The following is a 17,818-nucleotide window of genomic DNA, read 5'->3' as shown; positions in this document are numbered from 1 at the left end:
CGTAGTTTTGGTCCCTGAAATTTGATTTAATTTTGATTTTGGTCCTTGTTTTAGAGACCAAAAATCTTAAGTCAAACCAAAATGTAATCAAATTTCAGAAACCAAAACCATTTATTTCAAATTTCAAGGATCAAAATTAAAATGAAATTAAATTTCAAGAGTACTCAAAACTATTGGCTTCAAATTTCATACAATAAAACTAAAATGGAGTCAAATTTTATTAACTAAAAATGATATTAATTTTTTTCACATAAAAAAGTCAATTTTATTGGTATCCAAAATGACATAAATCAAAGGTGAGCAGACCTAGTGTGAAATTGCGGAGGGCCGGTTTGGCTACAGGCTTCGGGTCTCATCACTTGATGAACAGTTGCTTTTTCTGGGTTTTTTTTTTTTGTGCACCCGTTTGCTGCATGAAAATGCTCCGCGTTTGATATATATCGAAGCTGAGCGACCAAAGCTTCCTCGCCCCTCTCCTCTACGCTCTGTACTTGGAGGAACAACCATTCCGGCCCTCGCCATCAAATTCTAGCAAACTCAAGTCATGCCTCCTTCACCCACGTAAGTATCCCAAGTAGTTCCTTTTAACTCTTCATACATATTATCCAGCGAGGTGACTCCGACGAGCTCGTCGCGAAGCAACTAGTGAGTCTCCAGTTTCATGCCGGTGACCCTGATGAGCTCGCTCGGTGGAACCCTGTGGCCCCGATGAGCTCATCGTGGTGGAACTAGCGCGTCTCTCCAGTTTCACTCCGGTCACTCTGACATAGTTTACAAACTAATGTTTAATTTTATTAATTATGTCTGTGTATTTGTTTGTGTCTCTATATATATATGTCCTCAAATACTCACCATCAGAATAATATTTTAATTATTTGGTGATTGCATTATGACCACTTCTAATTAGTTTGATGGTTTTGCAGCCCTTTAATGCCTTGGCATGCTGTGTTTGCCTTTTTAATTCCAGAGACAAGGGAGATTGTTCAAATGCACTTTCGCAATTCATCTCCTCTCAATCAGCATCCTGTAAGCATTTGGATTTTCATGATATGCTTACTTTTCTATTGCTTTGCATGTGGATATCATCTCAAATGCCAGATTTACGCTCCACCGCCTGATACCATTGTTTCTGTAAGTCGTTCCGTTAAGATAGCTTTCATCTTTGGAAGTCTGGCTTATACTGCTCAAATATCAGTGTTGGTTCCTCGCTATCTCCAACCATTTGTCTTCATTGTCTGGTTAATGCTGGTATTCATATACTTTAACCGCAATTACATAGCAGAAATAGGTGAACATATGGCTTCATATTTGTATGACCTGTGGACGAGAACTAGAGCCAGAGCTTCGAATTTGTATGATCAATGAACGAGAACTGAAAGTGGCAATATCCCAGCAATCACCCAGCCACCAGTTTAGATTTTAAGTATTAATTTGTAAAATAAGGGGAGGTTGGAACACTGATGAAATGCATTTGTTTTAATTACTTTATGACATTTGTAGAAACCATTATAGTACTATCTCCCATTCTTAGTTTGCACAGAAAATTGAAGCTATATCTTATACTACTTCCGATCTTTAATATAAGAACTAATTGACTAATTTGAATAAATTAAAAAAATTAGTTAAGTTAGTTATTTGTAATAAATAAGTATTGTCTTTCCTAAAATATCCTTGTTCATCAAATGTATTAGCTAGAATTACTATTGTTATAAGAACTATCTTAAGAATAAATAAATAAATATAATAGAAAAAATGGATTGGAATTATATATTTAGGACTAAATTAAAAATCAAATTAATTCTTACATTAAAAACCGAGATAGTATTAATCAAACACCCGAGATACTTATAGTACTCCTCCGGTTCTAAATATAAGACATCTTTTATAATTTAAATTATATTACAAAGAGGGTCTTATATTTAGAACGGGAGGAGCATGTAATTAGCTGTCCGTAAAGAGATATCCAGTATGATATACTGAATTGAAGCTAATTTTCTTTTTCCCCCACGTTACTCTACAATCTCTTAGGTTAACTCAAGGAAACCGTAATCAACAGTTTTTTATAGTTTCTTTTGTAGAAACCGTTAAATCCATATTTGTGGAACAATGAGCAGAGCCAAGTCGTCAGCAACAACTTCAGTTTGTGAATGGAGAGAAGAGATTTATAATTCCATGGAATCTGATTAACGTAAAACATCTAAGAAGAACAGGCTCGGTTTAATTTGATCCTCGAAACATTATGGAATCATAGTGAGCCCCTAGCGTGTTTCTTGCGTGTGAGGGGTCCATTGGGTCTCTCGGACTCCATCGTCGTCGTCGTCGTCGTCGTCGTGGGTGATCACAAATTATCTGGGTTTCCCATTGTTTTGTCGGTCCTGTTCTTTTCTGGTCTCCTCAAGTGGGCCCTCTAGGCCTCTCAGATCAGACGGATTGTTTATTTTTCTTCCTTCCTTAATTCTCTGCCCACGTGGCACTTGCTAGGGGTTTGGACTTTGGTCCCCATCCCCATGTCGCAGCTCAGCCCCTGCCGGGAATCTTCGGCACCGTACGAGGAAGCATCTATGTATCCCACTTTGCCGGTGAAAAAATAAGACATCAAGAATGAGCGAATCAACCGGGGGAGATAATAGTATGTTTATCTTCATATATATTTTCCCACGTGAAATAACAAATAGCCTCTAATTTGATCTCTACTTGCCCAAAATACCCCTCTTTATTTCCTCAATTCTTATCGTAGATCGTTCGTCTTCATCCTTGGCCACTTTGATTTTGATCGCCTCCCGTGTGCCCCCACTGGCAGTGTCCTTTCGATAAATCCTGATTTTATATTAATTTTTATCAATTAAATTGGGTTTAGTTGTATTTATTATGATTAATTTGGATTAATTGTGGTTGGATGAAAATATTGCTAAAAAGGGCCAAAAAAAAAAAATCATATTTTTACAATTTGTTTTAACTGATTGATTTTTTAAAAAATATTGTTAAGATGGTTTGTTAATATCTTGTTAATATTTTGTTGATATGATTTGATTTATTTGATTTGTATTCATCTTTTGATTTATTATTTTTTTTCTTGTATATATAGATGTACTCATCTCATTCTAGAATATACAAATAATATTCATTTCTAATATTTTCTCTCTTTCTCTATTTTAACATGGTACCAGAGCCCAAATTTTTTAGACACCTGCCTTTGTTCGACGTGTCATCACACATGTGCTTTTACCTTGTTTGGTTCCGTCCAGATTTGCACCACTCAACATCCTTTCTACTGCCATCTTTTACCGTGTGTATTCATTATGGAAAAGTCTGAGGTTGCCCATCCCATCTCTGTTATCTTGAATGGCTCCAACTAACGCTTATGGTTGGAGAGTATGCATGGTTTTTTAAAAAGGCGTAAACTATGGCGTTATGTTACTGGCGGTATTCGTTTTCCTTTTCACAAAGCTGATGAGATTGATTTGAAATTCATTGACCGACTTGATGAGTGGGATAACAAAAATAATCAAATTATCACATGGTTTTGAAATACCTCAATTGCTAGCGTAAATCAACAATTTGGCCGCTTTGAGACCACAAAAGAGGTATGGGACCACCTTGCTAATCGCTATATATCATCTGATTTGTCCAATCAGTTTCAATTGCATAAAAATCTTAGTGTCTTGAAGCAAGAAAAGGGTCAACCCCTATATGAGTTTTTGGCTAAGATTTTGTCTATCTAGGATCAATTACCCTACTCGGAACCTGGTTTCAAGAATACGGAAGATACATAGGCTTTCTTTCGGCACTGCGATCAGCTTCGTCTTATTCAATTCTTGATATCTCTCATGGATGATTTTGAGCTTGTTCGAGCATCCCTACTTCACCAAAGTCCACTCCCAACTCTTGAGGATGCTCTCCCTCGACTTCGCTCCAAAGAAACTCAATTAGGACTTTTACAGCGTACTCTTGAAATGGTTTTTGCTACCGCCAAAAGATCCTCTAAATCTTATCATCGTTGCCCTTAATTTGATCACTCCTCTGATCAATGTCCCTATATTAAGTGTCGAACCTGTTAAAAGAAAGGACATGACAAATTGTCCTACCATGTTCTGTCGCTACTGTAAAAAGACTGGGCATCTTATTGATTGATACCCTACTCATCCTCTTAAGTCTGATTAGGGAAGATCGATAAGGCCTAGTTCTTTTTCCAAGCCTGCATTATGTACCAGTGCTGTTGATTCTACCTTGGAATCTTCCATTGCAAATCTTGAGGCTCTACTTCGTAAGTTTATCCCTGATACTTCTAGTCCACCTGTTGCCTTAGCCACCCCCTTAGGTACTTCATGGTTCTTTAACTCTGCTTGTTGCAACTATATGACTGGTCAGGAAAGTTTTTTTTTTCCTTCTACGTCAAAAAATACTACTACTCATCCTATACATACTGCTGACAACTCTCAAATGCCTATTAGTCATATTGGTATTGTTTCTTTGCCCTCCTTATCCATTCACGAGACTTACTTCGTCCCTGCTATTAGTTTTAATCTTCTTTCTGTTAGACAACTTGTTGATATGGGTTATAATGTCTTATTTACCAAAAGTGATTGTGTTGTGATGGATTCTCAGACAAGACAGGTCATCGAGAGTGGGCGTAAGGTCGGTAGTATGTTTAAGCTCAACTCACTGCATTTTCATAAAGTCACTTCTCCCAAATTGTGTGCTGCTACTACATCCTCGCCCCTCGATTTATGGCATTGCCATCTTGCTCATCCTTCCTTAAATAAACTTCGTCCTTTAATTTCTAGTGGTCTCTTAGGTCGAGTTCAGAATGAGTTTTTACATTGTATTTCATGTCAAACTGCCAAACAACCTGCTTTATCATTTAATAAAAATGATTCTATTGCTCATTCCATTTTTGATTTGGCTCATTCAAACAATTGGGCCTCGTGCCTACTCCTTCTATGGGAAGATCTCGATACTTTGTGATTTTTATTGATGATCATTCATGCTATACTAAGATATATCTTATGAAAAACCTATTTGAATGACCTAATATTTATATTAAATTTGCTACCGAACTCACTTCTAAAAAATTATTAAAGTCTTTCGCCGTGATAATACTTTAGAATATCAAGATTCTAAACTGCTTAAATTTCTTGATGATCAGGGAAACATCTCTCAGTAATCTTATCCTTATATCTCTTAGCAAAACGGTAGGGTTGAACGTAAACACTACCATATCCTTGATTCTGTTAGGGCCTTACTTATTTCCTCTTCCTGTCTTGAATGTTTCTGGGGTGAAGTAGTATTGACTGTTGTTTACTGCATTAATAGAGTTCCTACACCAGTTATTGGTAACGTCTCTCCTTTTGAGCGTCTTCATGGTACACCTCCTAACTATAGTCTTTTAAAAGTCTTTGCTTATGTCTGTTTTGTTCTTCTTCCATCTCATGAGATCACCAAATCACAAGCTCCTGCTTATGCTTGTTGCTTCCTTGGTTATGATCCAGAATATAAGGGTTATTGCTGTTGGGACCCTATCTCTCATTGCATTCGAATCTCCCATCATATTGTCTTTTGGGAACATGTAAAATTTTTATCTTTAATTGACCTTTCCTCCCTTTATCCTCCTTCACCTTCTATTTTTATAAATACTTCTGTTAATTTTTTTTCTAATGATTTAGATACTTCTATTGATCTTTTTCCTGGTAACTCAGGTCCATACTCACCGAGCTTATTCACACGCTCGATATAACACCCACTCCAGATGAGCCCACTGTCTTTAATCCTCACGCACAGCTCATGTTTACAGAGCCCATATCGTCTGACATAATCCGGCCTATACATGTAAGACACCCCCTTCCTACCTTAATGATTACCATTGTCTTTCCACCATCCTCTAGTTTCAAGAACCCCAATCCTATAAATAAGCCTCTCGTGATCCTCTTTGGCAACAAGCTATGAATGAAAAATTGCAGGCATTAGAGAAAATGCACACTTGGGATCTTGTTGATCTTCTTCCTGGTAAGACTCTGGTTGGGTACACATGGGTATAAGAGAATAAGACTTACTTAGATGGGCTCTCAAGAACGAAAGGCTCATTTAGTGGCCTAGGGATTCACTCGGGAGGATGGTGTAGACTATGAGGAGACTTTTGCTCCTGTTGCTCAAATTTCTTCTGTTCGCAGCCTTCCGACTATTGCTGTTGTTAAGCATTGGACTCTCCATCAGATGGATGTTAAGAATGCCTTCTTGGATGGTGATTTAGAGGAAGCCCCCTCCTACGTATCTTCATCCATGAGATAAAGTTTGTCATCTTCGTCGAGCCCTTTATGGACTTAAACAGGCCCCTCGAGCTTGGTTTGCTAAGTTTAATAGTACAATAAACCATCTTGGCTTCACTTCTAGCCCTCATGACTCTGCCTTACTTGTTCACAGTATTAACCAAGGTATTGTTCTGCTTCTCTTATATGTTGATGATATGAATATGACAGGTAGTGATCTAGTGAGGAGTTCATGAGCTTAAAACTTACTTAGGAGGACAATTTAAGATGAAAGATCTTGGAAGACTAAATTATTTTCTTGGTCTTGAGGTACATTATGGGGAGAGTGGTATTTCTCTTTTAGAGGTCAAGTATGCCTCTGATATGATATCTAGGGCCTTGCTCACTGATGAACCTGTTGAAAACACTCCCATTGAGCCTAATGCTCATTTTGTTTCTACTGATGGGACTTTGTTGGAGAACCCAATATGTTACCAGCAATTGGTTAGAGGACTCATCTATCTTACTTTGACTCGTCTAGACATTGCCTATGCAGTTCACGTTGTTAGTTAGTTCATGTCTAAGCCTCGAACCACTCATTATGCAACCGTTCTCTAGATTCTTAGATATGTTAAGGGAACCTTGTATCATGGCCTTCGTTTTTCTGCTAGGTCTTCTCTCATTTTACAGGCCTACTCTAACTCTGATTGGGGAGGTGACCGTGCTAATCATCAATCTACTACTGGGTTTTGTATATTTCTTGTAGACTCTCTTGTCTCTTGGAGAAGTAAGAAACAAACTCTAGCCGCTTGATTTAGTGCTGAGTCAGAATACTGCGCATTAGTAGATACTACTACTGAGGTTCTTTGCCTCTGTTGGCCACTTGATGATTTGGGAGCTTCCTAGACATCCTCTACTAATGTATGTGATAGTCAAGTAGCTATTAAGATTGCTCACAAGGATGTGTTCCATGAGTGAACAAAACATATTGAGATTAACTGTCATTTCACTCGGCAACATATTATTCGAGGCACCATTAGACTTGTTCCCATTCACACAAACCACCAACCGGCTGATTTGTTTACCAAATCTTTTAATTTTGGTCGCTTCTAGTTTTTAGTGGACAAACTCAAGCTGCTTTCTCTGAAGCCATCTTGAGTTTGAGGGAGAATGTTAAGATATTTTGTTGATATCTTGTTAATATTTTGTTTATATAATTTGATTTATTTGATTTGTATTCATCTTGATTTATTTGATTTGTATTCATCTTTTGATTTATTATTAGGATTTATTATTCCTTTTTCTTGTATATATAGATATATTAATCTCATTCCATAATATAAAAATAATATTCATCTCCAATATTTTCTCTCTTTCTCTATTCTAACAAATATGATATCACAATATCTTAGATTTTATTGTAGAAAATTTGAGAGAAATTGAAGGGGGGAAAAAAAGCTGAAAAATGACGAGCAGCAATGGGAGATTGAGGGTCTTCCATTATCTTCTTATATATATAAAAAACCACACACCACTGAGAGGAGGCGGCCATATACCACACCCCTACAATCATTCACCATCCGAACATCAGACCATATCCACACGAAACCACTCATTACACAACTCATCTTCACACCCAACCACCACTACAAAAAAAACAAGCTATTAGCGACGGAAATTCTGTCGCTAAATCGATTTGAGACGGAATTCTGTCGGTAAAGTGTTAGCGACGGAATTCCGTCGGTAAATGTTCTGTCACAAATAGCCTTGTCACTAATTGGTTTAGCGATGGACTTTTTGTTCCGTCGCTAATTTTGTGACGGATTTGTGACGGAATTTTGTCACAAAATTAGCAACGGAAAATTCCGTCGCTAAACGCTAGTATTAGCGGCGGAATATTCCGTCACAAATTCCGTGGCAAATGAAGGAGAATTAGCGACAGAAAATTCCGTCACTAAATGCCAAAATTAGTGACGGAATATTCTGTCACAAATTTCATGGCAAATGAAAGAGAATTAGTGACGGAATTATTAGTGACGAAATATTCCGTGGCAAATAACATAAAATTAGCGACGGAATTTCTGTCGCTAATTTTCCTTTCTTTGCCACGAAATTGGCGACGGAATATTCCGTCGCTAATTCTGGATTTAGCGACGGAATTTTCCGTCGCTAACTGGCTATATTTTGCGACGGAATTTTTTGTTGCTAACTCACACACATTTGCAACAGAATTTGCGACGGAAATTCCTTACAAATCAGTCCCAAATTTTTTTTCTTCAATTTTTTATGCTTATTTTTTGATTTGCAACAAAATTTTGTCAGTTATTTTTTAAAATATGTTTTTTTTATAAATTGTTTAGAAAGAAATAAATTTCATGATAATGAGTAAAGTTTTTAAATTGCAAATAGTTCAATTTTTTTTATAAGAAACAATTTGGAATTTAAAAATAATCCCATACAACAAAATGTCATAAATTTAAGAACATTAAGGTTAAAACCACAGAAATGAAGCTTAATTAAGGAATGAAAACACAACTAACTGTTTTTTCATGCATCTCCTTCGTTAGAGGACCCCAGATATTTTATTCTCAAGTTCTTTCAACCAAGATAATATTGTTTGTTTCAGATCTTGATTCTCTTGACGAATCTCCTGAGTCTCTTGGCAAATCTCTTCATTCTCTTGCCTAAGTTGTAGCATCCTCGTGTTCAATTCAGACTCAAAATCTGGATGGAGCCCTGTGTTGTTGATGGAAGAAGAAGTTACATAAGAGGAAGAACTAATATCTTCAGCCTCAGATCCAAACCCATACATGCGGCCCTTCTTGTTCTTACCCCCTACAACCTCATACCATATGTTAATATCTTCTTGATCATTTGATTGTTGCACACTTGGAGAACTTGAATCAGAATTCATGGTGGATGCCTTGCGCCTCATGTAGTCATGCTGTAAAAGCAAGATTCCATTTAACAAAGTTTGAATGATGCATTATAAATCAGAATATATATTCGAAAAGAATGTAAAGAAGAAAAGAGTAACGAAAAGCCCCTACAAAAACATATACCCACATATTATTGGAACATAACAATCAAGTCACTCTAAATTTTAACCTATAAAAATAACAAATGACCAATTGTTTTGAAATGTAAAAAGTCAATGATACCAATAAAAGGAATAAAATTCCGAAAATATTTTCTATAAAAATTAAAAGTGTCAAGACAGAGGAAATTTCTGAGAAAATGCTAAAAAAGAAGCAGCCATGAGACTTTGGGGGAGAATAGATTGCAAAGTCTCTAGTGTATAGAGGAGTCAATGTAGTACATGGCAATGAATGAGACCCACATCAATTAAAAAGAAAAGAATGCGTATCAGTATCCCACCATGAGGTTAACTCAAAGACTTAGGCCACGGCTTCACTGTTTTGCTTTTTGAGAAAGAGAGATAGAAAAGAATGGGGTGTAGGGTCTGAAAGAGACAAACGAAGTGTGTGGGTCCCCCAACTTGGAAAGCCATGCACATATTGTTGCTTTACTACTCTCTTTGGTTTTCTAAAATATCACTCATTTTAATTATTTACATTGAAAAAAATTACAAGCATATAAATCATACAATAATCTTATTTAAGATTGTTGAATGCTATTGCAAAAATACTTTTTTTAAGGAGAAGCAAGAACAAAACACTACAAAAATACTCTAAAAATTGTACAAAACAAACCTTCCTTATGTTTTCAAGATTTTATTCTCATATACCAAAATACTAATTGATTGTTAAATTACAAATTTTAGGCCAAAATATTTCTCTCTCTAATCAAAATGCTATTTAAAATTAATTCAAAAATGTAATTTCATAGCATATGTTTTCAAACTTGTTTTATTCATATATTAGATTCGAATAGTAAACGCTTCAAGAGCCAAGTTACAATTAGTCAAAGTTTCAATCAAATTAATATTTAATGGATTTAGTTAAAGTTTAGTCAATAATCAAGTTAAATTTATAGACCAAAATGATTAATTTTTCCTTTAAAAAAAACCTCCTGTTTTGGTAAAATTAGAAGAAAAACCCATCTATCTTACCCAAAAATATAGATTAGAGGGCATCTTTGGACATAATATGTAAAACTAGGGAAGCCACACCTTAGGTAGCTTGCCTTCAAAAAGACCTCTAGCCATCAACACAATTTCAATAATCCAATATGACAAGCACATTTGATGACGACTCACAGTAGAACTAATCAAGCCTCAAGCCATCAGCACAATTTCAATAATGCAATCATAGTAAATAAAGACTCACACTACAATTAGTCAAGCCTCCGGCCATCAGCATAATCACAATGATCCAATATGATAAATGCATAAGAAAAATATACTTACATAAACTGAAGCCGACCTCTGGTCCACAAATTCATTAGTTTTCTTATTATAATGTGTCTTCTTAAACAGTTCAAAATTTGTAGGATTTCTTCCCAACTCTAAAGTCTGCAGTTATTTATAAAGATGTATTACATAATGCAACAAATAAACCATAATTGTATTTAAAGATAAATTCTTACCAGCCTCCTCTTATGCTCACTATTAGGAATACTACCCCCTTTGTGTTGAGTTCCTCCTACAGAAGAAGCTTGATTGACTTTAGCTATCTCACACTTGGCCTTGTAATCTTCTGATAACCAAATTTTTTCTAACTCGGCCATTACTTCTTCTGGAATCCAATCAGGCCTCACATTTTTTTTTGAAATAGATCATGCCTGATATTATGCATTGTATTTCTCAAGATTTCTGCACATTTTGCATTCCAATTTCTCCTAATATTTTGTTCATGTTGTGGCAGCCACTTATATTTTTTCTGCATAAATGAGAACCAAAGGAAATCAAAACTAAAGCATAATGTGAAAAAAGTCCAGACACAATTTTCCTTAATAATAGAGATAAGATATACCGCCCATTCAGCAAACCACATTTGTTTATACTCAGGGGGAGTCACTTTCCAACTGCAACATGGATGGTCAAATTTTCCTTGAATTACGAGAAGAATATTTCGCATGGTTGCAATAGCAAGATTAAACCTAATAATCATTTTAAATAAATGATTAAAAATGCAAAATAAAATTAAGCTAATAAATGAAGATATTAAATAATGTAAACTTGATGACTTACGTTTTCTTGTCAGGATATATCCATGTTTTACCATCTGAGGGATCACGACCCCATGGTGACAAACTATATGGAATACCCCGTGGAGTGGCGGGTTGCGAGTTTTCTGTTCCAGGTGATAGGATTTGAGGAGATGTAGGTGATAACGAGGGTCTGCTAACTGATTCAGCCATAATTGGAGATGATGCATTTGATAATGATGGTATAGGAATGTTTAGAGGTCTAATCGGTGTTTCAGACACAGCAGGAGTAGATGTAGTAGCTACATTAGGAAGCGAAAGAGTTTGAAATTGCTGAGGTAATTGTGTAGGTGATGGAGTACTCCATTGCCCTCTACCACGCTTTAGTTGACGACTTGCCATCTGCATATTTAAAATTAAATAAATGAATAAAAACTAAATCAATAAGAACTAAATCTTCTTTAGAAATTAACAGAATTATAATCTAATCTAAATGAAAAATAAATAAGAAATTAATGCAATCAATCAAACTGAAAACTAAATAACAAATGCAATGTCAACCATAATTTATAGATCATCTTCATCTTCATCCATATAAGAATCTTCCTCACCATCTTCTGTTTCTTCATCATCTTGAAGTTCCTCTTCTTCTTCTTGATCATCATCATCATCATCATCATCATCTTCTTCTTCTTCTTCATCATCATCATAAACCATGTTATCAATCGACATGTCTACTTCTTCATAGCGAATTTCAAAGTCTCTTTCATTATTTAATTCATCATCATGAACAATTATTGGTAGTATGACTTCTAATCCATCTGCTTGAAATGCTTCTACGTTTGTTTCAGATGCAGGAGTGTCAATTATGCCACGGGCCTTGATGTTAACAACAGCTAACCAATTTGACTTTTTACGACAACAAGGATAAGGCGTGTAGTACACCTGCATTGCTTGTTGAGCAAAAATGAATAGGTCATACTCGTTATACCTTTGTAATTCATGAACTTCAACAATCCCATATTGTTCATGCACCCTCGTACCATAATTTGGTGTTGGATCAAACCACTCACATTTAAATAATACTAGTCTTTTCACAGGAAGACCCATATATTCAATCTCCATAATTTCTTGTAGAATACCATAAAAGTCCTATTCTGATTGTGCATAATCAGCTCCTTTAACGCACACACCACTATTTGTGGTTGACTTTCGAAGGGCCCAGGAAGCAGTATGAAACTTATACCCATTGACAAAGTACATAGGCCATGTCCTGACTCTTCTTTTTGGACCCCAAGCAATGTCGTGCAAAAATGGATCCACAATATTGTTGGTAGGGTTTTGAACCTACATGACATTATTAATGAATATCATGATAAATAAGGCTTGTTTTAGGTATCATATAAAACAAATATTACTTACATGATCTTTAAACCATGATGAAAATTGTTGATTGATTTGAGATTCTATCTCATTGTCTGTAATCTGAGGCTTCTCTTCCTTTAATATTTGTACAAAAACACTGCATAGAAAATAATGCATTAACCATGCATATAATTGGCATCAAGTTTAATCTATCAAATTTTGGTATTACTTACTTCATATAAGGTTGCACCTCATCACAATTCATGAGAACATATGTTGTGGCAACTTTTGCTTCGTCGTCCTCCAACCAACGACCTTTACATTCCCCATATGGTCTTCCTAGGTAATTAAATATAGAAATTGCTTGCAAATCTAATTATCCACCATCGTTATTTCTTATAGGTCTTGGTATTCTTGGAGGAACACCTGGCCTAAAGTAGTGTGAGCAAAATATTGTGGTCTCCTCAATTATGTAAGCTTCACAGATAGATGCTTCAACCCGAGCTTTGTTTTTGACCTTTTGTTTCAAGGTATAGAGGAATCTACATAAAAAGAAATGAAACCCAAGAGTTATTATTATACTAATCATATATTTACTCTCAATTTAAATAGATAGATTTCATTACCTTTCAAATGGATACATCCATCGATAGTGGACAAGTCCTCCAACCTTAGCTTCATAAGGAAGATAGACAAGCAAATGCTCCATTCAGTCAAAAAACCCTGGGGGAAAGACCTTCTCCAACTTGCACAATGTCACAACAATATTTTTTTCTAACAACTCTAGTTGATCTATCATCAATGTAGTAGAGCAAAGTTGTCTAAAGAATTGACTAAGCTCTATTATAGGATTCAAGACAACTTCAGGCAAAGTAGCAAAAGCAATGGGAAGCAAGCATTCCATAAAAACATGACAATCATGACTCTTCATTCCATACAATCTTGCTTCTTTCATGTCAACACATCGGGCTAGATTAGATGCATATCCATCTGGGAGCTTCAAGTTCTTGACCTACTAGCAAATTGCTCGTTTTTGTTCTAAATGTAAAGTATATTTTGCACTTGGTTTCACCATTTTCCCTCTTCTCTCAACAAGTTCATCATCCTGCCGTCGACAATATTCTTTCAAGTCTATTCGAGCTTGTGTATTATCTTTTGTTTTTCCCTTTGTGTCCATGACAGTGTGAAACAAATTCTCAAAAACATTTTTCTCAATGTGTATAACATCTAGATTATGTCGAATGAGATTATTTTTCCAATATGGCAATTCCCAAAATATGCTTTGTTTTGTCCAATGATGACTGCTTTTATAGCATTCAATTGGTATGGTTTTTCCATACTCAGTCACCTTTGGAAAATTTTGTATTCTTTGCCAAACTTCTTCTCTGCTTAATCGAGGTGGAGGCATTGACTTCTCAACTCTATTCTTGTAAAATGAGATCTTATCTCTCCTGAATTGATGATCATCAGGAAGGAATTGACGATGACAGTCAAAGAAAGATGGTTTTCTACCATGCTTTAATTGGAATGCTTTTGAATTCTTCATGCATATAGGACATGATAATCTCCCCATTGTCATCCAACCAGACAACATACCATAGGTAGGGAAGTCATTGATTGTCCATAACAGTGCAGCTCGCATACAAAAGTTTTTTCTCCATGAGGCATCATATGTTGACACCCCTTCATCCCATAATAATTTCAATTCATCTAGCAATGGTTGTAAGTACACCTATTTTTCCTTTAGGGTTATGAGGACCAAGGATGATCAAAGTCAAGAACATATATTTTCGTGTCATACACATCTCAGGTGGTAGATTATATGGGGTCATTATCACAGGCCAACAAGAATATTGTCTCCCAGATTGCCCAAATGGTGTAAACCCATCAGCACATAACCCAAGCCTCACATTTCTTGGATCATATGCAAAGTTTGGATATGTACTATCCAAAACCTTCCATGCTTGGCTATCAGATGGGTGACAAAGTACATTTGAACTGCGACGATTCTCAGTGCCATCTCATTTCCTTTGCTGTTTTTTGAGAAGTAAACAATCTTTGCAATCTTGGAATAAGAGGTAAGAACCACAATTGCTTCCTTGGAACTTTCTTTCTTCTTCCATGACACTTTTTGGAGGAATATCTTTCCTCACAACAAAACTTACATTGGGTTGCACTATTATAATCTTTATAGTATAACATGCACCCATTCACACAACAATCAATTTTCTTATACTCAAGACCTAACTTTGACGCTAACTTTTTTGTTTGGTACAAATATGTAGGCATAGGAGTGTCTTTAGGTTGTGTCCTCCTCATGAGTTGGGAAACTAAATTGTAGCCTTGATGTGATATGTTAGTCATTGCCTTAATACTTAATAACTGCAACGTTGCTAAAAGTTGAGATTCATCTTCACAACCTTCCCATAAAGGTTGTTGTGCAGCACGTAGCATGTCATAAAATGCTTGTGCATCAGGATTTGTCATCTCTTCAACACCTTTATTATAGTTATCCCTAAAACTCGGCCCAGCTGCATCCATCACCATGGTCTCATATTGACTTAATTGGTCACTAAGTGGTCCACCTAGTATTGGAGACATGGGTGAATGATATTCTATACTTCTCTCACCATGACTAGTCCATATATAATAGTCTGGCATGAATCCATATTTATAAATATGTGTCTTCACCTCATCGAGAATGAGATATCGCCTACATCTACATTTCACACATGGACACCTAAGCTTCCCTGATTTTTGGCAATAAGGTGATTGCATTACATAAGTAAGAAACTCCTCTACACTTTGCTCAAATTCTATTGTAACCCATTTAGTACACGAATCTATTCTATTGTACAACCATCTCCGATTTTCTGGGCCTTCCATTCTAAGAAAGAGGTGTGCAATAATAATATGTAAGAATTGGAGAAGACAAGTAATATATATGGCAAAAAAGTACACACACACACTGACACATATATGAATAAGCAAAGTTAAATGTCAACATTTGTATATGAAGAAACTAAAAAGTTTTATTTAAGGACAACTCCTACCAAAGACAAGACTTGCTAAACAATCATTAACAGATAACTTTGAAGTACAAAAAAAAACTAAAAAAGATTTTGAAAAATGTAAGAGATAGGAATGTATTGAGACTACCTACCAACAACAATCAAACAACATATATCAAGCTAGATTAAAAAAAAACAAAACATTATACGTCAACCCAACTAAAAGTTAAATGGTCACCTTACTTGAATAGTTCTACAACTTGTGTTTGGGTTGCCACTAGACCTCTAGCTAACTCTATCAAAGGAGCTGCTGTATCTCAAATTATTATAATCCAACCCTACACACACAATCAGGTCAACAAATTAAAACCAGAAAAAAAAAAGCATTCACCAAGCAACCAAGCATTTCAATAATTGGTAACTCTATACATAGACAATATATACGCACATCATAAGTCCCCATCTCATGTAATGATAGATTTTACATGTATTTTATTGAATATGCTGACTAGCTGTTTGATAGAAAAATATTCTGGTAGTGATAAAAGTTCTCTTGTAACTACAGATACATATCGTCAGCTTGCCCAATTATGGCATTGCAAAAGTGATGTAAATCTGTATAATAGTTATGGAATGCTCAATCAGTAGAAAACTGTTTTGCTGTTTCAGGTAATAATGCTCATAATGTTTGAGGCTGAAATTATAGGCATTTTGGATCAGATGTTTGCAATCTTTTTAAGTTGTAATCTGCTGAGGGATTAACATTTCAGCTCTTGTTTATTTCCTTTGGAATGATCAATGCATATAGTTGGGGTTAGGGTTGTAGTAATAACTCAAAATCAGATTCTAATTTGATAGGATCTTTGACCATCCTAATGAAATGACATCCTAACAATATAAAATTAATAATACAATCAGGAAAAAATTAGAAAGCATTAAAGCTAATAAACCATAATAAATTAAAGAGCTAAAGTTTTAGTGTTGAAACTGTATGCATATTGAAAGAATTTTGTAAAAGTATAAGTTTAGTGTTGGAATTCAATTGATACATGTTAGTATCGATATACTGGTTCCCATGAGGTTCTCAATGAAGATTCCCCTGCTACAAGTATTTTTAATTTCTTTTAAATCATGATGAGTCTGATACATCATCTGCTTGCTAGATTAATAGTATTCCAGTATGTTTTGTCCATATCCAGGCAATACTCTTCATTTATATGTTACACTGACAGGCTCATCATAAGTTACCAAATGCCTTGAAGCATTGCAACTATCAGAGTGAAATCTATATCAGCTTTACATGAGGGGGAATTTTTTAGTTAGGTAATTGAATCTATAATGCAAATAAACAATAAACAAACTAGGATGCTTTACACATGATTAACTTGCAACATTCTCATTTCATGAGTTTTACGTCAAGAGCAACCAAATGCTTGTGCCATCACCATTACACAACACTCATCCACCCACTATGATGAACGTAATATGGAAGCAACAACACAATCAGATGTTTGTACTTTGATAGCTCGAAGAATGAGCTTTCTTAGATAGAAGCCAATTCCAATAATACAACAATAAATATAAAACGAATAACCAAAAAAAGCAAATGAAAGCAAAAAGGCCCAATTTACAGAAGTTACGAATAAGGGTTGGGAATTACAGATGTTTGTATACAACAATAAATATAAAACAAATATAAAATTCCAATAAAAAAGCATATATATCAAAGACCAGTATACATTAAAGCTTGCCTAAATGTGTACCTCATTTTCCATCTCCCAGAATGAATTACAGAGAATCCAATCAACCAAATCAAATGAAGTGCTAATCCTCTGCAGTACTAAAAGGCAGTCACTTAGTACCAGTAGAAATATTTTCAACAAAACTAGAAGGGAGATCTGAACCTTGAAATAAAAAGTAACCCACAAATAGAGTGAAATCTAAAAGGGAATCTGAACTAGAAGATGAAAACAAGAAATACAATGCCAAGAAGCTACCCAGTGATGAATCTGAACGCTGACGATGAAAATAGAGGAGGCTGACAGAACGGAAGAGAATCTAAACTTTGAAGAGGAGACTGAAGAATGTGAA

General features: G+C 35.4%; 1 long non-coding RNA gene across 9 annotated transcripts; it reads right to left on the bottom strand.

The window, feature by feature from the left end:
• Window positions 1–8,988: 8,988 nt before the first annotated feature.
• On the bottom strand, window positions 8,989–17,540 carry LOC114749772 (uncharacterized). Of its 9 annotated transcripts, none has more exons than XR_003740587.1 (3): window positions 17,491–17,540; window positions 15,966–16,065; window positions 8,989–9,186 (listed from the first exon to the last, which is right to left on the bottom strand). It is a non-coding gene; the product is annotated as an uncharacterized LOC114749772 (long non-coding RNA). The 9 variants fall into 9 exon arrangements; XR_003740589.1 differs by having other exon boundaries at window positions 15,971–16,065; XR_003740588.1 differs by lacking the exon at window positions 8,989–9,186 and adding an exon at window positions 11,740–11,753.
• Window positions 17,541–17,818: the final 278 nt, after the last annotated feature.

Source organism: Neltuma alba, unplaced genomic scaffold (genome assembly GCF_004799145.2).
Source record: "Neltuma alba isolate B1F8T4 unplaced genomic scaffold, ASM479914v2 tig00006172_pilon, whole genome shotgun sequence".
Classification (NCBI taxonomy): Eukaryota; Viridiplantae; Streptophyta; class Magnoliopsida; order Fabales; family Fabaceae; genus Neltuma; species Neltuma alba.
Note: the sequence above shows the minus strand (reverse complement) of the source record. Positions and strands in the feature narration are given on the sequence as shown.